Genomic DNA, 24,463 nt, shown 5'->3' with positions numbered 1-24,463 from the left:
ATGAACTTTAGAATAAGTTATCTTAAAAATTAAATAAAATGCTTGGTATTGTGAAGATTTTTGTAGGAATGCATTGACTGAAATAGGGAAAAGAAAATGACAAAGAACAAGATAGAGGTGAATGATCACTCTATTGTTGAATTCAACTAATCCATTCTTCAGCAAGGTAAAGTTTAAAATGATATGAATAGGGTAAACTTCAAATTAGAGAGGTGTTTTTGAATAAGTGAAGAGTCTTCATTCATCTTAAGTGTTTGAGTGGAGAAGTGTGTGAACTTAGAAAAGAATATGAAAGGGAAAAAGCAATATTCTCTTGAACACCATAAAGAAAAGTGTTTCAAAATTAAGAATCAAGTGGGTGCTGTGGCTTAGCTGGTTAAAGCGCCTGTCTAGTAAACAGGAAATCCTGAGTTCAATTCTCAGCAGCACCTAATTGTTTTCTCCATGCTTTCCAAATAATTTTCATCAAACAAGTGTTGAATACAATTTAAGAATAAACATCTGGTTCTATGAACTTTAGAATAAGTCATCTTAAAAATTAAATAAAATGCTTGGTATTGTGAAGATTTTTGTAGGAATGCATTGACTGAAATAGGGAAAAGAAAATGACAAAGAACAAGATAGAGGTGAATGATCACTCTATTGTTGAATTCAACTAATCAATTCTTCAGCAAGGTATAGTTTAAAATGATATGAATAGGGTAAACTTCAAATTAGAGAGGTGTTTTTGAATAAATGAAGAGTCTTCATTCATCTTAAGTGTTTGAGTAGAGAAGTGTGTGAACTTAGAAAAGAATATGAAAGTGAAAAAGCAATATTCTCTTGAACACCATAAAGAAAAGTGTTTCAAAATTAAGAATCAAGTGGGTGCTGTGGCTTAGCCGGTTAAAGCGCCTGTCTAGTAAACAGGAGATCCTGAGTTAAACTCTCAGCAGTGCCTTGCTTTGCTCATTGTAATATAACAAATCATTTTCATTAGGTCTTATTCCGATACAATTAAAATATAAAAGTCTGATTCATCTTACTGTTGAACAGATCATCTTAAACCTTATAAAAACCCAAGTATTTTCAAGATTATAGAATGAATACTGTTATTGCAAAATGAAAAAAACTACATATCTATGAGAAAGATGAAGATGAAATTTCTACCTAGATTTGAGCAATATTAATACCTTCATGAATAAAATTGTAAAGAATTCAAGAAATGAAATTGAGTTTTATAATATGGCTGAGATACCCGCCACCCCCTCTCAACACAATCCCCAAAGGAGGGAAACAGGAAACAGTTCTTGAAGTTTTTGGAAGAGGGAGGGAGTGACCCTCCCGGCCGTATTTATTAAAACAAAATTAAAACATTAAATCAACAGTTTCATATTAATGTACAATTTCATTACCACATTGCGATGTTTGGCTAACCTTAACAGATTCTCTAATACAGAGGTTCTCCTAGCCGAACTAACATCCTACAAACATTTACTTGAAATTATGAAATTGTACATCCTAACGTTTAAGGGCCAACGGCAAGGTCGTAACCGGTGTCAAGATCCCTAACCAGAAATACCCCCCCCACTTGTGAGGGGCGACAGCACTGAGGCGTACCTCAAGTGCAACTACCAATTTCCCTTGACTTGACGGGGGCACCAATAAAACTCGACGCCACTTAAAGGTCGTTCGAGGACTCGTGTGAGGTATCTAGAAGGTAGCGTAGACCCCCCCCAAACCCCGCACAACTTACCACATCTGCCGTCGCAGACGTCACTGGCCCCGGGAAATTCCCCAGGAGGGGGCTGTAACCCCTCCTACACAGGAAGGGGCCTTGACCGCCTTTCCTTTTCTTTCGGCGACCCATCCTTAGAAGGGACCGCATCCCCGTTGAGGGGCCAATGGCCACCTCTCCCGAGCGCTCCCATCCGTGTTGGGTGACGCCCACTCATAGGGATCATCCAATTAGTGCTCACCGATCATGACCTTACCGCCCGACCAAAATAAATACGACAATGCTAACAAACCTACTAAACTAAAATACATCGGCTACTATGACCGTATTAAAAGCATGCTTATAAATGAACACTAAAGCCGAATTTCTTTAATCACAAAACATAAATGAAATAGACCATTCTTTATTACACACTCAAAATCAACATGATAATACCACAACCTGTAAACGAAATTAGAATTATCCATCAACTTTTATTCAAAACAACTGGCTGTCTTCAGGGGCTGGTGGGTGGGTCAAAATTGGCTCTTCGTTCCGTCTCGAGCTCACGTGCAGCGAGGAGGTGCAGCTTCAGAGCACAGGAACAAGAGGATGCCTTCTGGTCTTGCGTCCCCTTTTATCCGTCTTCAGGGCGGGCGTAAACCCGCCCCTGCCTGCCCGGAGGGCGTGGCCAGCCGCGTCAGTGTCTAGGCCAGCCCACTCTAGGGCGGGAAAAAGCGCGCCCCGGCTACGCCGCTTCGGGCATACCAGCCGAGACTCGCTTCCCGCCCAAGATGGCTTCCCGGGGGGATCGTGGTACTCTGCCATACGTGCGGGGGGACCGAGTGATCGCCCCTTTCCATATGGCTGAGATACCCGCCACCCCCTCTCAACACAATCCCCAAAGGAGGGAAACAGGAAACAGTTCTTGAAGTTTTTGGAAGAGGGAGGGAGTGACCCTCCCGGCCGTATTTATTAAAACAAAATTAAAACATTAAATCAACAGTTTCATATTAATGTACAATTTCATTACCACATTGCGATGTTTGGCTAACCTTAACAGATTCTCTAATACAGAGGTTCTCCTAGCCGAACTAACATCCTACAAACATTTACTTGAAATTATGAAATTGTACATCCTAACGTTTAAGGGCCAACGGCAAGGTCGTAACCGGTGTCAAGATCCCTAACCAGAAATACCCCCCCCACTTGTGAGGGGCGACAGCACTGAGGCGTACCTCAAGTGCAACTACCAATTTCCCTTGACTTGACGGGGGCACCAATAAAACTCGACGCCACTTAAAGGTCGTTCGAGGACTCGTGTGAGGTATCTAGAAGGTAGCGTAGACCCCCCCCCAAACCCCGCACAACTTACCACATCTGCCGTCGCAGACGTCACTGGCCCCGGGAAATTCCCCAGGAGGGGGCTGTAACCCCTCCTACACAGGAAGGGGCCTTGACCGCCTTTCCTTTTCTTTCGGCGACCCATCCTTAGAAGGGACCGCCTCCCCGTTGAGGGGCCAATGGCCACCTCTCCCGAGCGCTCCCATCCGTGTTGGGTGACGCCCACTCATAGGGATCTTCCAATTAGTGCTCACCGATCATGACCTTACCGCCACAGGCCGGATAGTTGACCGGCTATCCGGACCCCCCACAAAGCTCCTACCTAAAGGTCATGTTTTAACGTTTTTAACCATGCTAAGAAGTCTCCTATGAGTAACTCATTCCCCACCCGAGACAAATGCACACCATCCCCCAAATACATACTGTCATCATTAATACAGCCATGCGAAATAGAATGCAATGTCCTGGAACGGAACAACCTACTCACTTTGTTATTAAGCTTTCTCACAGAGTGATTCAAAGCAGGAACAGAAATAGCCCCTCGCCACACCTTTCATGGGATCATATGGGACCACGCAATTGTGCACCCCGGAACTCTCCTCGCCAACCAACTTACAGTGGAAAGCATTGCCTCCAGGAGAAGTCGTCTACCGGTGGTGACCAAATCATTGCCCCCTAGATGTACTATGACTATAGACGGCGGTGACCTCGTCCGCCCTAACAAACCCTCGAAAAATGCTTGAAACTGGTCAATACAGAGACCGCCTCTTCCGTAGAAGGACACACTGTACCCGTATTCCCCAGCTACGTGAATCATGTCACCTGCTTTGAATACGTCCGCGGCACGCCTCACGTATGAGTGGCCCACGACCCACACCTCCTTTTTCACAGCCGGTGATGTCTGACCGCTGGCCCGGTGTTGGGTCGACTGCATAGTCCGCCCCGCCTCGTAGGCTTGCGCAACTGAAAACCAAACAAAAACAAGAAGCGTGAGTACATCATTACAGCTTCACAACATGTGCAACCGCACATACCTTTTATAACAGTTCAAGGACCAACGCCCCACACGTTTAACTTGTTCGACATTCAGACCCCTGGCTGTAGCCTCTGTAGCAGCCCCTATCCTAAAGGAATGGGTCCCAAACTCGCCCGGGTTCAAGCCCGCAGCGGCGATTGACATCGCAAGCACCCGCTGAAACTGAAATTTCGTCAGTGGGGTGGCGTCCGCGTGTCTCAACAAGGTCCCCCCCCATGATGCCACCCTTCGTGCTAGGTAGTCTTCTAAACACTGTACCGGACACATGGAGGACCCGGGAATCCTGCGTATGATTATGCAGTCACCCATCCCACCTTGATCGGTCTTGGACCTGACAAAGGAGACAGTCATTGTCACTCCTCTGATCTGAACGTGTTCCTGGCACAAACCCCCTGTCACATCCTGTTTGTTCCTTGCCACCAGTTCGCTCACCCGCATCGCTCCGTGAAATGCCAGCGTAAAAGCGGCTCGGAACAACACCGTCTCAAACTGAGATGAACATGTGGCAGGGAGTGTGGCCAACAACTGGGCCAACCTATCCAAACCTATCGGGCGCCTCTCATCTACTCTGCGACCCTCAAGGCGTTGCCACCCACGCAGCGCTTTCTGTACAACGAAAGACGCTGTCGGGTCCTGGATACTATGAGCCCTGGCAACAAAGGAAATGGCAGCACGATGCCTCTGGGCCGTAGCCACCGATTTCCCAGCCCTACGTAAGGACATCAGAAAATTCACTACCCATTCCTCGTGGCCCCAAAGCCCCTCTCTATCAGTCCCCAAAAAGGCTAAATAGGACCGAAACGCCCCTTCATATGCCTTCCTCGTCCTTGGTGCTAGGCTCTCTCCCACGAGGTGACGAAGTTCGGGGCACCGAGAGACCAGAGAGCTTCGGGAAAGGGTGCCGGCTCTGGGTCCGCTGTGGGAAGGAAACCCGAGAAAGCCTGCATATGAAAACGAGACAGTGCATCAGCCGCCTGATTCATTACCCCCGGGACATGTTTTGCTCTGAATAGCACATTCAGTTGCATACACAGTAAAACAATTTCTTTGAGCAGTCTTAAAATCAGTTTACATCGTGCTGCCTGGCTATTGATGCACTCGACCACGGTCATATTGTCAGACCAAAATACCACAGAGTGATCTTTGAACCCTTCGGGCCAGGTTCTCAGGGCCACCAAAATGGGGAAAAGTTCCAGTAAAGCAATATTACTTGTCAGTCCATTGTCATGCCACCATGCCGGCCACCTTTGTGCCGACCATTTTGTGCCGAAGATGGCACCAAAACCTATGCTACCTGCCGAATCTGTCCATAGCCCCAGTTCTTCAGAGGACACGGCCGGTTTGTTCCAGATGACTCGACCATTAAAATCCGCCAGAAATGCCAACCAAATGCGCATGTCCTGGCGGACCTCAGCCGATAGTCTCGTGCGATGATGACCCTCCTTTAGGCCGACCATAGCTTGGGCAATTGAACGGGAAAAAGGGCGGGCCATCGGTATAACCCTCAGGGCAAAATTCAACTGTCCCACCAACTGCTGTAATTGATGCAGCGTAATTTTAGATTGATTTATACACATTTGCAGGGCTGCCCTGAACTTCCACACTTTGTCAGCTGGTAAACGAAAACAACCCTCATTGGAGTCTAACTCGATCCCCAGAAACTCGAGGCAAGTCGCAGGACCCACCGTCTTACCTGGTGCCAATGGCACACCAAACTGCTTCATTAACACACAAAATTCGGCCAAGGCCTGGCCACATTCGAGATCCCCGGCTGCCCCAAGGAACAGAAAATCATCAAGGTAATGCATTACATGTTGGAAACCCGTCCTCTTTGTGAAGACCCATTGTAGAAAACTACTGAATTTCTCGAAATAGGCACAAGATATAGAGCACCCCATCGGCATACACCTATCCATGTAATAATGACCCTGAAACATAAAACCCAGGAGACGCTGGTCGTCTGGGTGTACCGGGAGCAATCGGAATGCTGACTCGATATCTGACTTCGCCATCAGCGCCCCGGGCCCCAGGCGATTCAAAATGGCTATGGCCTCATCGAAGGATGCGTACCGCACCGAACACACTTCTGGGTCTATTGCATCGTTTACAGAAAGACCACGTGGAGCTGATAAATTATGAATCAGTCGGAACTCACCCGGGTCCTTCTTGGGGACCACCCCTAAAGGAGAAGAAACAAAACCCTGCACCGGGGGTACACTAAACGGGCCAGCAACCCGACCTCGAGTAACCTCTTTCCGGATCTTATCCTGTACCACGGTCGTATGCTGCAGGACCGAAAGTTGATTTTTACACTTCTCCACACCCTGAAAGTCCCCTACCGGGATGCGGAAACCATACGAAAACCCGTTCCGCAGCACCCCAGCAGAAGTACGATCCGGGTATTCACTGAGCCAGGGAATCATCGCCAAGGTATCAATCGGGGTAGGTAAAGGCGCCCCTCGGACTATGTTAGACCTGTTTGGCGCCTCCTCTACCCCCGTTATCACCCGTTTTGGCTCTGCACGTGGACTCAGGATGGGACGACCCGCACCCACTACATTCGTGTTTAAATTTACACGATCCCTGGGGCCTAGTACATTTTCCTCTGTTGAAATTCCAGCAGAACCCCCTTTTCCCTGTATTGCCGGCAGGTCTCGAGTAATCGTCGGTACCCGTACCTGATCGAAAGGGCGTCCCCGCATATTGGCGGGAGGATTCGCCAACATTACTCCCTACCAATGGTATCTTCAACATTCCTGTCTCCTTCATTTTATCCCATGTCAAAGAATCATAACAATCCCAGGTTAAGCTTTTATTATGCTCTTTAGCCTTTCTAAAAAGATTATCGTAGCAGAACCAATGGTTACCCTGGTGTGACGTTGAGTACCCCATGATTCGCGACTGATAGGTCGGCAACTCGGAAAGCAACTCGGGCCTACGTTCCCCCAAGATCGACGTAAAAATCCCCCATGCTTTTCCCCAATTGCCAATATTCTCATTCACTTTAAAGGCGGCCATTTTTGCGCGCCAAACACCCGGATGCATGAGGTCTTTCTGGCCCTTAACATGCTCCACCTCATAATGATCAACAAGCAACGAGAAGATGTTCACATATTCCCCCGCCCAAATCTTCTCTTTAATTGCCAAAGGCACATGTTGACCCAACCTTTCTCTACGAGAGGGTGCTGACTCGTCCCTCGCAATCGGCAATGGCCGCTTACCTGCACCGGACGCTGCCTCTGCGGTCGTAATCGTCCCTGGTGGCTTGTCAACTACTGCAGCCGGCGCGGACACCTTGGCTGCATCCCGTTTCTCGCGCAATTGCTTCATCAGCGCCTGCGCGTCGACAGCCGTGGCGCCCTCACTACTTTCGCCCAACCACGCTGCAAGTTGTGCTGCCAGCTCGGGCGGCATATCTTCATTGGACACCGGGGTGACCACCACGGGAATCGGATTCCCCTCCACAGGTACTGGGGTTGGCGCTTCGAGCGGGGTACAGGGAACCGGGACGTCTCCCCCAGCTGGCCCTCTCCTTGGCCTCTTGGCTCTCCCTCCTGGGGCTGCTCCAGCCGAAGGACGTTCCGGCCCCCCTTCCCCCTCTCTCTCCGCCACCCGCTTCTTCAGCTCGGTCATCTCCTTCATGAGGACCCGAAGCATCTGTTCAGTCGTCATTCTCTTTCCGCCTTTCTTGGGCATTTCTCCGACAGAGTATCACAAAAGTAAGACAAAAGAAAGATTACAACGCTCAAAATTGGCTTTTCGTTCCGTCTCGAGCTCACGTGCAGCGAGGAGGTGCAGCTTCAGAGCACAGGAACAAGAGGATGCCTTCTGGTCTTGCGTCCCCTTTTATCCGTCTTCAGGGCGGGCGTAAACCCGCCCCTGCCTGCCCGGAGGGCGTGGCCAGCCGCGTCAGTGTCTAGGCCAGCCCACTCTAGGGCGGGAAAAAGCGCGCCCCGGCTACGCCGCTTCGGGCATACCAGCCGAGACTCGCTTCCCGCCCAAGATGGCTTCCCGGGGGGATCATGGTACTCTGCCATACGTGCGGGGGGACCGAGTGGTCGCCCCTTTCCAGAGTACCTGTTTATTAAAACATATTAATCCTTGCGTAGTGATTGAGTATCTTTTCGTGTTTAAGATTACAATACATATAAAGAAGAATTTATAGCAGAAAACACATTTTCATCATCAACAATAAATTATTTATGCATTTTTTACTATTAACGTTGGTGCTGTGGCTTAGTGGTTAAAGCGCCTGTCTAGTAAACAGGAAATCCTGAGTTCAATTCTCAGCAGCACCTAACTGTTTTCTCCATGCTTTCCGAATAATTTTCATCAAACAAGTGTTGAATACAATTAAAGAATAAACATCTGGTTCTATGAACTTTAGAATAAGTTATCTTAAAAATTAAATAAAATGCTTGGTATTGTGAAGATTTTTGTAGGAATGCATTGACTGAAATAGGGAAAAGAAAATGACAAAGAACAAGATAGAGGTGAATGATCACTCTATTTTTGAATTCAACTAATCCATTCTTCAGCAAGGGATATTTTAAAATGATATGAATAGGGTAAAATTCAAATTAGAGAGGTGTTTTTGAATAAGTGAAGAGTCTTCATTCATCTTAAGTGTTTGAGTGGAGAAGTGTGTGGAAAAGAATATGAAAGTGAAAAAGCAATATTCTCTTGAACACCATAAAGAAAAGTGTTTCAAAATTAAGAATCAAGTGGGTGCTGTGGCTTAACTAGTTAAAGCGCCTGTCTAGTAAACAGGAGATCCTGAGTTCAACTCTCAGCAGTGCCTTGCTTTTCTCATTTTGATATAACAAATCATTTTCATTAGGTCTTATTCCGATACAATTAAAATATAAAAGTCTGATTCATCTTACTGTTGAACAGATCATCTTAAACCTGATAAAAACCCAAGAATTTTCAAGATTATAGAATGAATACAGTTATTGCAAAATGAAAAAAAAACATATCTATGAGAAAGAAGTAGATGAAATTTCTACCTAGATTTGAGCAATATTAATACCTTCATGAAAAAAATTGTAAAGAATTCAAGAAATGAAAGTGGGTTTTATAAGTGTACCTGTTTATTAAAACATATTAATCCTTGCGTAGTGATTGAGTATCTTTTCGTGTTTAAGATTACAATACATATAAAGAAGAATTTATAGCATAAAACACATTTTCATCATCAACAATAAATTATTTATGCATTTTTTACTATTAACGTTGGTGCTGTGGCTTAGTGGTTAAAATGCCTGTCTTGTAAACAGGAAATCATGGGTTCAAATCTCAGCAGCACCTAACTGTTTTCTCCATGCTTTCCGAATAATTTTCATCAAACACATGTTGAATACAATTTAAGAATAAACATCTGGTTCTATGAACTTTAGAATAAGTTATCTTAACAATTAAATAAAATGATTGGTATTGTGAAGATTTTTGTAGGAATGCATTGACTGAAATAAGGAAAAGAAAATGACAAAGAACAAGATAGAGGTGAATGATCACTCTATTGTTGAATTCAACTAATCCATTCTTCAGCAAGGTATAGTTTAAAATGATATGAATAGGGTAAACTTCAAATTAGAGAGGTGTTTTTGAATAAATGAAGAGTCTTCATTCATCTTAAGTGTTTGAGTAGAGAAGTGTGTGAACTTAGAAAAGAATATGAAAGTGAAAAAGCAATATTCCCTTGAACACCATAAAGAAAAGTGTTTCAAAATTAAGAATCAAGTGGGTGCTGCGGCTTAGCTGGTTGAAGCGCCTGCCTAGTAAACGGGAGATCCTGAGTTAGACTCTCAGCAGTGCCTTGCTTTGCTCATTGTAATATAACAAATCATTTTCATTAGGTCTTATTCCAATACAATTAAAATATAAAAGTCTGATTCATCTTACTGTTGAACAGATCATCTTAAACCTTATAAAAACCCAAGTATTTTCAAGATTATAGAATGAATACTGTTATTGCAAAATGAAAAAAATACATATCTATGAGAAAGAGGTAGATGAAATTTCAACCTAGATTTGAGCAATATTAATACCTTCATGAAAAAAAATTGTAAAGAATTCAAGAAATGAAATTAAGTTTTATAAGAGTACCTGTTTATTAAAACATATTAATCCTTCGCTAGTGATTGAGTATCTTTTCGTGTTTAAGATTACAATACATATAAAGAAGAATTTATAGCAGAAAACACATTTTCATCATCAACAATAAATTATTTATGCATTTTTTACTATTAACGTTGGTGCTGTGGCTTAGTGGTTAAAGCGCCTGTCTCGAAAACAGGAAATCCTGAGTTCAATTCTCAGCAGCACCTAACTGTTTTCTCCATGCTTTCCGAATAATTTTCATCAAACAAGTTTTGAATACAATTTAAGAATAAACATCTGGTTCTATGAACTTTAGAATAAGTTATCTTAAAAATTAAATAAAATGCTTGGTATTGTGAAGATTTTTGTAGGAATGCATTGACTGAAATAGGGAAAAGAAAATGACAAAGAACAAGATAGAGGTGAATGATCACTCTATCGTTGAATTCAACTAATCCATTCTTTAGCAAGGTATATTTTAAAATGATATGAATAGGGTAAACTTCAAATTAGAGAGGTGTTTTTGAATAAGTGAATAGTCTTCATTCATCTTAAGTGTTTGAGTGGAGAAGTGTGTGAACTTAGAAAAGAATATGAAAGGGAAAAAGCAATATTCTCTTGAACACCATAAAGAAAAGTGTTTCAAAATTAAGAATCAAGTGGGTGCTGTGGCTTAGCTGGTTAAAGCGCCTGTATAGTAAACAGGAGATCCTGAGTTCAACTCCCAGCAGCGCCTTGCTTTTCTCATTGTTATATAACAAATCATTTTCATTAGGTCTTATTCCGATACAATTAAAATATAAAAGTCTGATTCATCTTACTGTTGAAAAGATCATCTTAAACCTGATAAAAACCCAAGTATTTTCAAGATTATAGAATGAATACTGTTATTGCAAAATGAAAAAAAAAATACATATCTATGAGAAAGACGTAGATGAAATTTCTACCTAGATTTGAGCAATATTAATACCTTCATGAATAAAATTGTAAAGAATTCAAGAAATGAAATTGGGTTTTATAAGAGTACCTGTTTATTAAAACATATTAATCCTTCGCTAGTGATTGAGTATCTTTTCGTGTTTAAGATTACAATACATATAAAGAAGAATTTATAGCAGAAAACACATTTTCATCATCAACAATAAATTATTTATGCATTTTTTACTATTAACGTTGGTGCTGTGGCTTAGTGGTTAAAGCGCCTGTCTCGTAACCAGGAAATCCTGAGTTCAATTTTCAGCAGCACCTAACTGTTTTCTCCATGCTTTCCGAATTATTTTCATCAAACAAGTGTTGAATACAATTTAAGAATAAACATCTGGTTCTATGAACTTTAGAATAAGTTATCTTAAAAATTAAATAAAATGCTTGGTATTGTGAAGATTTTTGTAGGAATGCATTGACTGAAATAGGGAAAAGAAAATGTCAAAGAACAAGATAGAGGTGAATGATCACTCTATCGTTGGATTCAACTAATCCATTCTTTAGCAAGGTATATTTTAAATTGATATGAATAGGGTAAACTTCAAATTAGAGAGGAGTTTTTGAATAAGTTAAGAGTCTTCATTCATCTTAAGTGTTTGAGTAGAGAAGTGTGTGAACTTAGAAAAGAATATGAAAGTGAAAAAGCAATATTCCCTTGAACACCATAAAGAAAAGTGTTTCAAAATTAAGAATCAAGTGGGTGCTGCGGCTTAGCTGGTTGAAGCGCCTGCCTAGTAAACGGGAGATCCTGAGTTAGACTCTCAGCAGTGCCTTGCTTTGCTCATTGTAATATAACAAATCATTTTCATTAGGTCTTATTCCAATACAATTAAAATATAAAAGTCTGATTCATCTTACTGTTGAACAGATCATCTTAAACCTTATAAAAACCCAAGTATTTTCAAGATTATAGAATGAATACTGTTATTGCAAAATGAAAAAAATACATATCTATGAGAAAGAGTTAGATGAAATTTCAACCTAGATTTGAGCAATATTAAATCCTTCATGAAAAAAAATTGTAAAGAATTCAAGAAATGAAATTAAGTTTTATAAGAGTACCTGTTTATTAAAACATATTAATCCTTCGCTAGTGATTGAGTATCTTTTCGTGTTTAAGATTACAATACATATAAAGAAGAATTTATAGCAGAAAACACATTTTCATCATCAACAATAAATTATTTATGCATTTTTTACTATTAACGTTGGTGCTGTGGCTTAGTGGTTAAAGCGCCTGTCTCGAAAACAGGAAATCCTGAGTTCAATTCTCAGCAGCACCCAACTGTTTTCTCCATGCTTTCCGAATAATTTTCATCAAACAAGTTTTGAATACAATTTAAGAATAAACATCTGGTTCTATGAACTTTAGAATAAGTTATCTTAAAAATTAAATAAAATGCTTGGTATTGTGAAGATTTTTGTAGGAATGCATTGACTGAAATAGGGAAAAGAAAATGACAAAGAACAAGATAGAGGTGAATGATCACTCTATCGTTGAATTCAACTAATCCATTCTTTAGCAAGGTATATTTTAAAATGATATGAATAGGGTAAACTTCAAATTAGAGAGGTGTTTTTGAATAAGTGAATAGTCTTCATTCATCTTAAGTGTTTGAGTGGAGAAGTGTGTGAACTTAGAAAAGAATATGAAAGGGAAAAAGCAATATTCTCTTGAAAACCATAAAGAAAAGTGTTTCAAAATTAAGAATCAAGTGGGTGCTGTGGCTTAGCTGGTTAAAGCGCCTGTCTAGTAAACAGGAAATCCTGAGTTCAATTCTCAGCAGCACCTAATTGTTTTCTCCATGCTTTCCAAATAATTTTCATCAAACAAGTGTTGAATACAGTTAAAGAATAAACACCTGGTTCTATGAACTTTAGAATAAGTTATCTTAAAAATTAAATAAAATGCTTGGTATTGTGAAGATTTTTGTAGGAATGCATTGACTGAAATAGGGAAAAGAAAATGACAAAGAACAAGATAGAGCTGAATGATCACTCTATTTTTGAATTCAACTAATCCATTCTTCAGCAAGGGATATTTTAAAATGATATGAATAGGGTAAAATTCAAATTAGAGAGGTGTTTTTGAATAAGTGAAGAGTCTTCATTCATCTTAAGTGTTTGAGTGGAGAAGTGTGTGGACTTAGAAAAGAATATGAAAGTGAAAAAGCAATATTCTCTTGAACACCATAAAGAAAAGTGTTTCACAATTAAGAATCAAGTGGGTGCTGTGGCTTAGCTAGGTAAAGCGCCTGTCTAGTAAACAGGAGATCCTGAGTTCAACTCTCAGCAGTGCCTTGCTTTTCTCATTTTGATATAACAAATCATTTTCATTAGGTCTTATTCCGATACAATTAAAATATAAAAGTCTGATTCATCTTACTGTTGAACAGATCATCTTAAACCTTATAAAAACCCAAGTATTTTCAAGATTATAGAATGAATACTGTTATTGCAAAATGAAAAAAATACATATCTATGAGAAAGAGGTAGATGAAATTTCAACCTAGATTTGAGCAATATTAATACCTTCATGAAAAAAAATTGTAAAGAATTCAAGAAATGAAATTAAGTTTTATAAGAGTACCTGTTTATTAAAACATATTAATCCTTCGCTAGTGATTGAGTATCTTTTCGTGTTTAAGATTACAATACAACAAGAATTTATAGCAGAAAACACATTTTCATCATCAACAATAAATTATTTATGCATTTTTTACTATTAACGTTGGTGCTGTGGCTTAGTGGTTAAAGCGCCTGTCTCGTAAACAGGAAATCTTGAGTTCAAATCTCAGCAGCACCTAACTGTTTTCTCCATGCTTTCCGAATAATTTTCATCAAACAAGTGTTGAATACAATTTAAGAATAAACATCTGGTTCTATGAACTTTGAAATAAGTTATCTTAAAAATTAAATAAAATGATTGGTATTGTGAAGATTTTTGTAGGAATGCATTGACTGAAATAGGGAAAAGAAAATGACAAAGAACAAGATAGAGGTGAATGATCACTCTATTGTTGAATTCAACTAATCCATTCTTTAGCAAGGTATATTTTAAAATGATATGAATAGGGTAAACTTCAAATTAGATAGGTGTTTTTGAATAAGTGAAGAGTCTTCATTCATCTTAAGTGTTTGAGTAGAGAAGTGTGTGAACTTAGAAAAGAATATGAAAGTGAAAAAGCAATATTCTCTTGAACACCATAAAGAAAAGTGTTTCAAAATTAAGAATCAAGTGGGTGCTGTGGCTTAGCTGGTTAAAGCGCCTGTCTAGTAAACAGGAGATCCTGAGTTAAACTCTCAGCAGTGCCTTGCTTTGCTCATTGTAATATAACACATCATTTTCATTAGGTCTTATTCTAATACAATTAAAATATAAAAGTCTGATTCATCTTACTGTTGAACAGATCATCTTAAACCTTATAAAAACCCAAGTATTTTCAAGATTATAGAATGAATACTGTTATTGCAAAATGAAAAAAATACATATCTATGAGAAAGAGGTAGATGAAATTTCTACCTAGATTTGAGCAATATTAATACCTTCATGAAAAAAAATTGTAAAGAATTCAAGAAATGAAATTGGGTTTTATAAGAGTACCTGTTTATTAAAACATATTAATCCAGCGTAGTGATTGAGTATCTTTTCGTGTTTAAGATTACAATACATATAAAGAAGAATTTATAGCAGAAAACACATTTTCATCATCAACAATAAATTATTTATGCATTTTTTACTATTAACGTTGGTGCTGTGGCTTAGTGGTTAAAGCGCCTGTCTCGTAAACAGGAAATCCTGAGTTCAATTCTCAGCAGCACCTAACTGTTTTCTCCATGCTTTCCGAATCATTTTCATCAAACAAGTGTTGAATACAATTTAAGAATAAACATCTGGTTCTATGAACTTTAGAATAAGTTATCTTAAAAATTAAATAAAATGCTTGGTATTGTGAAGATTTTTGTAGGAATGCATTGACTGAAATAGGGAAAAGAAAATGACAAAGAACAAGATAGAGGTGAATGATCACTCTATTGTTGAATTCAACTAATCCATTCTTCAGCAAGGTAAAGTTTAAAATGATATGAATAGGGTAAACTTCAAATTAGAGAGGTGTTTTTGAATAAGTGAAGAGTCTTCATTCATCTTAAGTGTTTGAGTGGAGAAGTGTGTGAACTTAGAAAAGAATATGAAAGGGAAAAAGCAATATTCTCTTGAACACCATAAAGAAAAGTGTTTCAAAATTAAGAATCAAGTGGGTGCTGTGGCTTAGCTGGTTAAAGCGCCTGTCTAGTAAACAGGAAATCCTGAGTTCAATTCTCAGCAGCACCTAATTGTTTTCTCCATGCTTTCCAAATAATTTTCATCAAACAAGTGTTGAATACAGTTAAAGAATAAACACCTGGTTCTATGAACTTTAGAATAAGTTATCTTAAAAATTAAATAAAATGCTTGGTATTGTGAAGATTTTTGTAGGAATGCATTGACTGAAATAGGGAAAAGAAAATGACAAAGAACAAGATAGAGCTGAATGATCACTCTATTTTTGAATTCAACTAATCCATTCTTCAGCAAGGGATATTTTAAAATGATATGAATAGGGTAAAATTCAAATTAGAGAGGTGTTTTTGAATAAGTGAAGAGTCTTCATTCATCTTAAGTGTTTGAGTGGAGAAGTGTGTGGACTTAGAAAAGAATATGAAAGTGAAAAAGCAATATTCTCTTGAACACCATAAAGAAAAGTGTTTCAAAATTAAGAATCAAGTGGGTGCTGTGGCTTAGCTAGGTAAAGCGCCTGTCTAGTAAACAGGAGATCCTGAGTTCAACTCTCAGCAGTGCCTTGCTTTTCTCATTTTGATATAACAAATCATTTTCATTAGGTCTTATTCCGATACAATTAAAATATAAAAGTCTGATTCATCTTACTGTTGAACAGATCATCTTAAACCTTATAAAAAGACAAGAATTTTCAAGATTATAGAATGAATACAGTTATTGCAAAATGAAAAAAAAATATATCTATGAGAAAGAAGTAGATGAAATTTCTACCTAGATTTGAGCAATATTAATACCTTCATGAAAAAAAATGTAAAGAATTCAAGAAATGAAAGTGGGTTTTATAAGAGTACCTGTTTATTAAAACATATTAATCCTTGCGTAGTGATTGAGTATCTTTTCGTGTTTAAGATTACAATACAACAAGAATTTATAGCAGAAAACACATTTTCATCATCAACAATAAATTATTTATGCATTTTTTACTATTAACGTTGGTGCTGTGGCTTAGTGGTTAAAGCGCCTGTCTCGTAAACAGGAAATCTTGAGTTCAAATCTCAGCAGCACCTAACTGTTTCTCCATGCTTTCCGAATAATTTTCATCAAACAAGTGTTGAATACAATTTAAGAATAAACATCTGGTTCTATGAACTTTGAAATAAGTTATCTTAAAAATTAAATAAAATGATTGGTATTGTGAAGATTTTTGTAGGAATGCATTGACTGAAATAGGGAAAAGAAAATGACAAAGAACAAGATAGAGGTGAATGATCACTCTATTGTTGAATTCAACTAATCCATTCTTTAGCAAGGTATATTTTAAAATGATATGAATAGGGTAAACTTCAAATTAGATAGGTGTTTTTGAATAAGTGAAGAGTCTTCATTCATCTTAAGTGTTTGAGTAGAGAAGTGTGTGAACTTAGAAAAGAATATGAAAGTGAAAAAGCAATATTCTCTTGAACACCATAAAGAAAAGTGTTTCAAAATTAAGAATCAAGTGGGTGCTGTGGCTTAGCTGGTTAAAGCGCCTGTCTAGTAAACAGGAGATCCTGAGTTAAACTCTCAGCAGTGCCTTGCTTTGCTCATTGTAATATAACACATCATTTTCATTAGGTCTTATTCTAATACAATTAAAATATAAAAGTCTGATTCATCTTACTGTTGAACAGATCATCTTAAACCTTATAAAAACCCAAGTATTTTCAAGATTATAGAATGAATACTGTTATTGCAAAATGAAAAAAATACATATCTATGAGAAAGAGGTAGATGAAATTTCTACCTAGATTTGAGCAATATTAATACCTTCATGAAAAAAAATTGTAAAGAATTCAAGAAATGAAATTGGGTTTTATAAGAGTACCTGTTTATTAAAACATATTAATCCAGCGTAGTGATTGAGTATCTTTTCGTGTTTAAGATTACAATACATATAAAGAAGAATTTATAGCAGAAAACACATTTTCATCATCAACAATAAATTATTTATGCATTTTTTACTATTAACGTTGGTGCTGTGGCTTAGTGGTTAAAGCGCCTGTCTCGTAAACAGGAAATCCTGAGTTCAATTCTCAGCAGCACCTAACTGTTTTCTCCATGCTTTCCGAATCATTTTCATCAAACAAGTGTTGAATACAATTTAAGAATAAACATCTGGTTCTATGAACTTTAGAATAAGTTATCTTAAAAATTAAATAAAATGCTTGGTATTGTGAAGATTTTTGTAGGAATGCATTGACTGAAATAGGGAAAAGAAAATGACAAAGAACAAGATAGAGGTGAATGATCACTCTATTGTTGAATTCAACTAATCCATTCTTCAGCAAGGTAAAGTTTAAAATGATATGAATAGGGTAAACTTCAAATTAGAGAGGTGTTTTTGAATAAGTGAAGAGTCTTCATTCATCTTAAGTGTTTGAGTGGAGAAGTGTGTGAACTTAGAAAAGAATATGAAAGGGAAAAAGCAATATTCTCTTGAACACCATAAAGAAAAGTGTTTCAAAATTAAGAATCAAGTGGGTGCTGTGGCTTAGCTGGTTAAAGCGCCTGTCTAGTAAACTGGAAATCCTGAGTTCAATTCTCAGCAGCACCTAATTGTTTTCTCCATGCTTTCCAAATAATTTTCATCAAACAAGTGTTGAATACAATTTAAGAATAAACATCTGGTTCTATGAACTTTAGAATAAGTCATCTTAAAAATTAAATAAAATGCTTGGTATTGTGAAGATTTTTGTAGGAATGCATTGACTGAAATAGGGAAAAGAAAATGACAAAGAACAAGATAGAGGTGAATGATCACTCTATTTTTGAATTCAACTAATACATTCTTCAGCAAGGTATATTTTAAAATGATATGAATAGGGTAAAATTCAAATTAGAGAGGTGTTTTTGAATAAGTGAAGAGTCTTCATTCATCTTAAGTGTTTGAGTGGAGAAGTGTGTGGACTTAGAAAAGAATATGAAAGTGAAAAAGCAATATTCTCTTGAACACCATAAAAAAAAGTGTTTCAAAATTAAGAATCAAGTGGGTGCTGTGGCTTAGCTAGTTAAAGCGCCTGTCTAGTAAACAGGAGATCCTGAGTTCAACTCTCAGCAGTGCCTTGCTTTTCTCATTTTTATATAACAAATCATTTTCATTAGGTCTTATTCCGATACAATTAAAATATAAAAGTCTGATTCATCTTACTGTTGAACAGATCATCTTAAACCTTATAAAAAGCCAAGAATTTTCAAGATTATAGAATGAATACAGTTATTGCAAAATGAAAAAAATACATATCTATGAGAAAGAAGTAGATGAAATTTCTACCTAGATTTGAGCAATATTAATACCTTCATGAAAAAAATTGTAAAGAATTCAAGAAATGAAATTGGGTTTTATAAGAGTACCTGTTTATTAAAACATATTAATCCTTGCGTAGTGATTGAGTATCTTTTCGTGTTTAAGATTACAATACATATAAAGAAGAATTTATAGCAGAAAACACATTTTCATCATCAACAATAAATTATTTATGCATTTTTTACTGTTAACGTTGGTGCTGTGGCTTAGTGGTTAAAACGCCTGTCTCGTAAACAGGAAATCCTGGGTTCAAATCTCAGCAGCACCTAACTGTTTTCTCCATGCTTTCCGAATAATTTTCATCAAACACATGTTGAATACAATTTAAGAATAAACATCTGGTTCTATGAACTTTAGAATAAGTTATCTTAACAATTAAATAAACTGATTGGTATTGTGAAGATTTTTGTAGGAATGCATTGACTGAAATAGGGAAAAGAAAATGACAAAGAACAAGATAGAGGTGAATGATCACTCTATTGTTGAATTCAACTAATCAATTCTTCAGCAAGGTATAGTTTAAAATGATATGAATAGGGTAAACTTCAAATTAGAGAGGTGTTTTTGAATAAATGAAGAGTCTTCATTCATCTTAAGTGTTTGAGTAGAGAAGTGTGTGAACTTAGAAAAGAATATGAAAGTGAAAAAGCAATATTCTCTTGAACACCATAAAGAAAAGTGTTTCAAAATTAAGAATCAAGTGGGTGCTGTGGCTTAGCCGGTTAAAGCGCCTGTCTAGTAAACAGGAGATCCTGAGTTAAACTCTCAGCAGTGCCTTGCTTTGCTCATTGTAATATAACAAATCATTTTCATTAGGTCTTATTCCGATACAATTAAAATATAAAAGTCTGATTCATCTTACTGTTGAACAGATCATCTTAAACCTTATAAAAACCCAAGTATTTTCAAGATTATAGAATGAATACTGTTATTGCAAAATGAAAAAAACTACATATCTATGAGAAAGATGAAGATGAAATTTCTACCTAGATTTGAGCAATATTAATACCTTCATGAATAAAATTGTAAAGAATTCAAGAAATGAAATTGAGTTTTATAATATGGCTGAGATACCCGCCACCCCCTCTCAACACAATCCCCAAAGGAGGGAAACAGGAAACAGTTCTTGAAGTTTTTGGAAGAGGGAGGGAGTGACCCTCCCGGCCGTATTTATTAAAACAAAATTAAAACATTAAATCAACAGTTTCATATTAATGTACAATTTCATTACCACATTGCGATGTTTGGCTAACCTTAACAGATTCTCTAATACAGAGGTTCTCCTAGCCGAACTAACATCCTACAAACATTTACTTGAAATTATGAAATTGTACATCCTAACGTTTAAGGGCCAACGGCAAGGTCGTAACCGGTGTCAAGATCCCTAACCAGAAATACCCCCCCCACTTGTGAGGGGCGACAGCACTGAGGCGTACCTCAAGTGCAACTACCAATTTCCCTTGACTTGACGGGGGCACCAATAAAACTCAACGCCACTTAAAGGTCGTTCGAGGACTCGTGTGAGGTATCTAGAAGGTAGCGTAGACCCCCCCCCAAACCCCGCACAACTTACCACATCTGCCGTCGCAGACGTCACTGGCCCCGGGAAATTCCCCAGGAGGGGGCTGTAACCCCTCCTACACAGGAAGGGGCCTTGACCGCCTTTCCTTTTCTTTCGGCGACCCATCCTTAGAAGGGACCGCCTCCCCGTTGAGGGGCCAATGGCCACCTCTCCCGAGCGCTCCCATCCGTGTTGGGTGACGCCCACTCATAGGGATCTTCCAATTAGTGCTCACCGATCATGACCTTACCGCCCGACCAAAATAAATACGACAATGCTAACAAACCTACTAAACTAAAATACATCGGCTACTATGACCGTATTAAAAGCATGCTTATAAATGAACACTAAAGCCGAATTTCTTTAATCACAAAACATAAATGAAATAGACCATTCTTTATTACACACTCAAAATCAACATGATAATACCACAACCTGTAAACGAAATTAGAATTATCCATCAACTTTTATTCAAAACAACTGGCTGTCTTCAGGGGCTGGTGGGTGGGTCAAAATTGGCTCTTCGTTCCGTCTCGAGCTCACGTGCAGCGAGGAGGTGCAGCTTCAGAGCACAGGAACAAGAGGATGCCTTCTGGTCTTGCGTCCCCTTTTATCCGTCTTCAGGGCGGGCGTAAACCCGCCCCTGCCTGCCCGGAGGGCGTGGCCAGCCGCGTCAGTGTCTAGGCCAGCCCACTCTAGGGCGGGAAAAAGCGCGCCCCGGCTACGCCGCTTCGGGCATACCAGCCGAGACTCGCTTCCCGCCCAAGATGGCTTCCCGGGGGGATCGTGGTACTCTGCCATACGTGTGGGGGGACCGAGTGATCGCCCCTTTCCATATGGCTGAGATACCCGCCACCCCCTCTCAACACAATCCCCAAAGGAGGGAAACAGGAAACAGTTCTTGAAGTTTTTGGAAGAGGGAGGGAGTGACCCTCCCGGCCGTATTTATTAAAACAAAATTAAAACATTAAATCAACAGTTTCATATTAATGTACAATTTCATTACCACATTGCGATGTTTGGCTAACCTTAACAGATTCTCTAATACAGAGGTTCTCCTAGCCGAACTAACATCCTACAAACATTTACTTGAAATTATGAAATTGTACATCCTAACGTTTAAGGGCCAACGGCAAGGTCGTAACCGGTGTCAAGATCCCTAACCAGAAATACCCCCCCCACTTGTGAGGGGCGACAGCACTGAGGCGTACCTCAAGTGCAACTACCAATTTCCCTTGACTTGACGGGGGCACCAATAAAACTCGACGCCACTTAAAGGTCGTTCGAGGACTCGTGTGAGGTATCTAGAAGGTAGCGTAGACCCCCCCCAAACCCCGCACAACTTACCACATCTGCCGTCGCAGACGTCACTGGCCCCGGGAAATTCCCCAGGAGGGGGCTGTAACCCCTCCTACACAGGAAGGGGCCTTGACCGCCTTTCCTTTTCTTTCGGCGACCCATCCTTAGAAGGGACCGCCTCCCCGTTGAGGGGCCAATGGCCACCTCTCCCGAGCGCTCCCATCCGTGTTGGGTGACGCCCACTCATAGGGATCTTCCAATTAGTGCTCACCGATCATGACCTTACCGCCACAGGCCGGATAGTTGACCGGCTATCCGGACCCCCCACAAAGCTCCTACCTAAAGGTCATGTTTTAACGTTTTTAACCATGCTAAGAAGTCTCCTATGAGTAACTCATTCCCCACCCGAGACAAATGCACACCATCCCCCAAATACATACTGTCATCATTAATACAGCCATGCGAAATAGAATGCAATGTCCTGGAACGGAACAACCTACTCACTTTGTTATTAAGCTTTCTCACAGAGTGATTCAAAGCAGGAACAGAAATAGCCCCTCGCCACACCTTTCGTGGGATCATATGGGACCACGCAATTGTGCACCCCGGAACTCTCCTCGCCAACCAACTTACAGTGGAAAGCATTGCCTCCAGGAGAAGTCGTCTACCGGTGGTGACCAAATCATTGCCCCCTAGATGTACTATGACTATAGACGGCGGTGACCTCGTCCGCCCTAACAAACCCTCGAAAAATGCTTGAAACTGGTCAATACAGAGACCGCCTCTTCCGTAGAAGGACACACTGTACCCGTATTCCCCAGCTACGTGAATCATGTCACCTGCTTTGAATACGTCCGCGGCACGCCTCACGTATGAGTGGCCCACGACCCACACCTCCTTTTTCACAGCCGGTGATGTCTGACCGCTGGCCCGGTGTTGGGTCGACTGCATAGTCCGCCCCGCCTCGTAGGCTTGCGCAACTGAAAACCAAACAAAAACAAGAAGCGTGAGTACATCATTACAGCTTCACAACATGTGCAACCGCACATACCTTTTATAACAGTTCGAGGACCAACGCCCCACACGTTTAACTTGTTCGACATTCAGACCCCTGGCTGTAGCCTCTGTAGCAGCCCCTATCCTAAAGGAATGGGTCCCAAACTCGCCCGGGTTCAAGCCCGCAGCGGCGATTGACATCGCAAGCACCCGCTGAAACTGAAATTTCGTCAGTGGGGTGGCGTCCGCGTGTCTCAACAAGGTCCCCCCCCATGATGCCACCCTTCGTGCTAGGTAGTCTTCTAAACACTGTACCGGACACATGGAGGACCCGGGAATCCTGCGTATGATTATGCAGTCACCCATCCCACCTTGATCGGTCTTGGACCTGACAAAGGAGACAGTCATTGTCACTCCTCTGATCTGAACGTGTTCCTGGCACAAACCCCCTGTCACATCCTGTTTGTTCCTTGCCACCAGTTCGCTCACCCGCATCGCTCCGTGAAATGCCAGCGTAAAAGCGGCTCGGAACAACACCGTCTCAAACTGAGATGAACATGTGGCAGGGAGTGTGGCCAACAACTGGGCCAACCTATCCAAACCTATCGGGCGCCTCTCATCTACTCTGCGACCCTCAAGGCGTTGCCACCCACGCAGCGCTTTCTGTACAACGAAAGACGCTGTCGGGTCCTGGATACTATGAGCCCTGGCAACAAAGGAAATGGCAGCACGATGCCTCTGGGCCGTAGCCACCGATTTCCCAGCCCTACGTAAGGACATCAGAAAATTCACTACCCATTCCTCGTGGCCCCAAAGCCCCTCTCTATCAGTCCCCAAAAAGGCTAAATAGGACCGAAACGCCCCTTCATATGCCTTCCTCGTCCTTGGTGCTAGGCTCTCTCCCACGAGGTGACGAAGTTCGGGGCACCGAGAGACCAGAGAGCTTCGGGAAAGGGTGCCGGCTCTGGGTCCGCTGTGGGAAGGAAACCCGAGAAAGCCTGCATATGAAAACGAGACAGTGCATCAGCCGCCTGATTCATTACCCCCGGGACATGTTTTGCTCTGAATAGCACATTCAGTTGCATACACAGTAAAACAATTTCTTTGAGCAGTCTTAAAATCAGTTTACATCGTGCTGCCTGGCTATTGATGCACTCGACCACGGTCATATTGTCAGACCAAAATACCACAGAGTGATCTTTGAACCCTTCGGGCCAGGTTCTCAGGGCCACCAAAATGGGGAAAAGTTCCAGGAAAGCAATATTACTTGTCAGTCCATTGTCATGCCACCATGCCGGCCACCTTTGTGCCGACCATTTTGTGCCGAAGATGGCACCAAAACCTATGCTACCTGCCGAATCTGTCCATAGCCCCAGTTCTTCAGAGGACACGGCCGGTTTGTTCCAGATGACTCGACCATTAAAATCCGCCAGAAATGCCAACCAAATGCGCATGTCCTGGCGGACCTCAGCCGATAGTCTCGTGCGATGATGACCCTCCTTTAGGCCGACCATAGCTTGGGCAATTGAACGGGAAAAAGGGCGGGCCATCGGTATAACCCTCAGGGCAAAATTCAACTGTCCCACCAACTGCTGTAATTGATGCAGCGTAATTTTAGATTGATTTATACACATTTGCAGGGCTGCCCTGAACTTCCACACTTTGTCAGCTGGTAAACGAAAACAACCCTCATTGGAGTCTAACTCGATCCCCAGAAACTCGAGGCAAGTCGCAGGACCCACCGTCTTACCTGGTGCCAATGGCACACCAAACTGCTTCATTAACACACAAAATTCGGCCAAGGCCTGGCCACATTCGAGATC

General features: G+C 40.5%; 13 non-coding genes across 13 annotated transcripts; all 13 read left to right on the top strand.

Annotated features, from left to right (window-relative positions):
• The first annotated feature begins 357 nt into the window (after nucleotides 1-357).
• Nucleotides 358-431, top strand: TRNAT-AGU (transfer RNA threonine (anticodon AGU)). Its single transcript has one exon. It is a non-coding gene; the product is annotated as a tRNA-Thr (tRNA).
• Nucleotides 432-8,301: 7,870 nt separating this feature from the next.
• On the top strand, nucleotides 8,302-8,374 carry TRNAT-AGU (transfer RNA threonine (anticodon AGU)). Its single transcript has one exon. It is a non-coding gene; the product is annotated as a tRNA-Thr (tRNA).
• A 1,958-nt stretch (nucleotides 8,375-10,332) lies between these two features.
• Nucleotides 10,333-10,405, top strand: TRNAS-CGA (transfer RNA serine (anticodon CGA)). The gene has a single exon. It is a non-coding gene; the product is annotated as a tRNA-Ser (tRNA).
• Nucleotides 10,406-12,372: 1,967 nt separating this feature from the next.
• TRNAS-CGA (transfer RNA serine (anticodon CGA)) lies at nucleotides 12,373-12,445 on the top strand. The gene has a single exon. It is a non-coding gene; the product is annotated as a tRNA-Ser (tRNA).
• Nucleotides 12,446-12,880: 435 nt separating this feature from the next.
• On the top strand, nucleotides 12,881-12,954 carry TRNAT-AGU (transfer RNA threonine (anticodon AGU)). The gene has a single exon. It is a non-coding gene; the product is annotated as a tRNA-Thr (tRNA).
• Nucleotides 12,955-13,389: 435 nt separating this feature from the next.
• TRNAT-AGU (transfer RNA threonine (anticodon AGU)) lies at nucleotides 13,390-13,463 on the top strand. The gene has a single exon. It is a non-coding gene; the product is annotated as a tRNA-Thr (tRNA).
• Nucleotides 13,464-13,895: 432 nt separating this feature from the next.
• On the top strand, nucleotides 13,896-13,968 carry TRNAT-CGU (transfer RNA threonine (anticodon CGU)). Its single transcript has one exon. It is a non-coding gene; the product is annotated as a tRNA-Thr (tRNA).
• Nucleotides 13,969-14,913: 945 nt separating this feature from the next.
• On the top strand, nucleotides 14,914-14,986 carry TRNAT-CGU (transfer RNA threonine (anticodon CGU)). Its single transcript has one exon. It is a non-coding gene; the product is annotated as a tRNA-Thr (tRNA).
• Nucleotides 14,987-15,421: 435 nt separating this feature from the next.
• Nucleotides 15,422-15,495, top strand: TRNAT-AGU (transfer RNA threonine (anticodon AGU)). The gene has a single exon. It is a non-coding gene; the product is annotated as a tRNA-Thr (tRNA).
• Nucleotides 15,496-15,930: 435 nt separating this feature from the next.
• Nucleotides 15,931-16,004, top strand: TRNAT-AGU (transfer RNA threonine (anticodon AGU)). The gene has a single exon. It is a non-coding gene; the product is annotated as a tRNA-Thr (tRNA).
• Nucleotides 16,005-16,435: 431 nt separating this feature from the next.
• TRNAT-CGU (transfer RNA threonine (anticodon CGU)) lies at nucleotides 16,436-16,508 on the top strand. Its single transcript has one exon. It is a non-coding gene; the product is annotated as a tRNA-Thr (tRNA).
• A 944-nt stretch (nucleotides 16,509-17,452) lies between these two features.
• On the top strand, nucleotides 17,453-17,525 carry TRNAT-CGU (transfer RNA threonine (anticodon CGU)). Its single transcript has one exon. It is a non-coding gene; the product is annotated as a tRNA-Thr (tRNA).
• Nucleotides 17,526-17,960: 435 nt separating this feature from the next.
• TRNAT-AGU (transfer RNA threonine (anticodon AGU)) lies at nucleotides 17,961-18,034 on the top strand. The gene has a single exon. It is a non-coding gene; the product is annotated as a tRNA-Thr (tRNA).
• Nucleotides 18,035-24,463: the final 6,429 nt, after the last annotated feature.

Source organism: Lissotriton vulgaris, chromosome 12 (assembly GCF_964263255.1).
Source record: "Lissotriton vulgaris chromosome 12, aLisVul1.2, whole genome shotgun sequence".
NCBI classification, from domain to species: domain Eukaryota; kingdom Metazoa; phylum Chordata; class Amphibia; order Caudata; family Salamandridae; genus Lissotriton; species Lissotriton vulgaris.
The sequence above is the reverse complement of the archived record's forward strand: the minus strand, read 5'-3'. Positions and strand labels throughout refer to the sequence as shown.